At 67.0% G+C, this 206-nt stretch overlaps 1 protein-coding gene across 1 annotated transcript in view; it reads left to right on the top strand.

Moving 5' to 3' along the window:
- ILVBL (ilvB acetolactate synthase like) overlaps positions 1-206 on the top strand; it is an 8,168-nt gene that overhangs the window by 4,529 nt on the left and 3,433 nt on the right. The window lies entirely within an intron of this gene.

Genomic DNA, 206 nt, shown 5'->3' with positions numbered 1-206 from the left:
AGGGGGACAGGGATGGGGGTGAGATGGGGATGGGGACAGTGGGGACTGGGGACAGGGGAGGGGATGGGGACAGGGATGGGGACAAGGACAGAGACAGGACAGGGGACAGGGCTGGGGATGGGGACAGGGATGGGGACAAGGACAGGCTGGGGCATGGGACAGGGATGCGGAGGGGATGGGGAGGGGATGGGGATGGAATGGGGGTG

This window comes from Aptenodytes forsteri, unplaced genomic scaffold (genome assembly GCF_000699145.1).
Source record: "Aptenodytes forsteri isolate BGI_AS27 unplaced genomic scaffold, ASM69914v1 Scaffold687, whole genome shotgun sequence".
Lineage (NCBI taxonomy): Eukaryota > Metazoa > Chordata > Aves > Sphenisciformes > Spheniscidae > Aptenodytes > Aptenodytes forsteri.
Note: the sequence above shows the minus strand (reverse complement) of the source record. Positions and strands in the feature narration are given on the sequence as shown.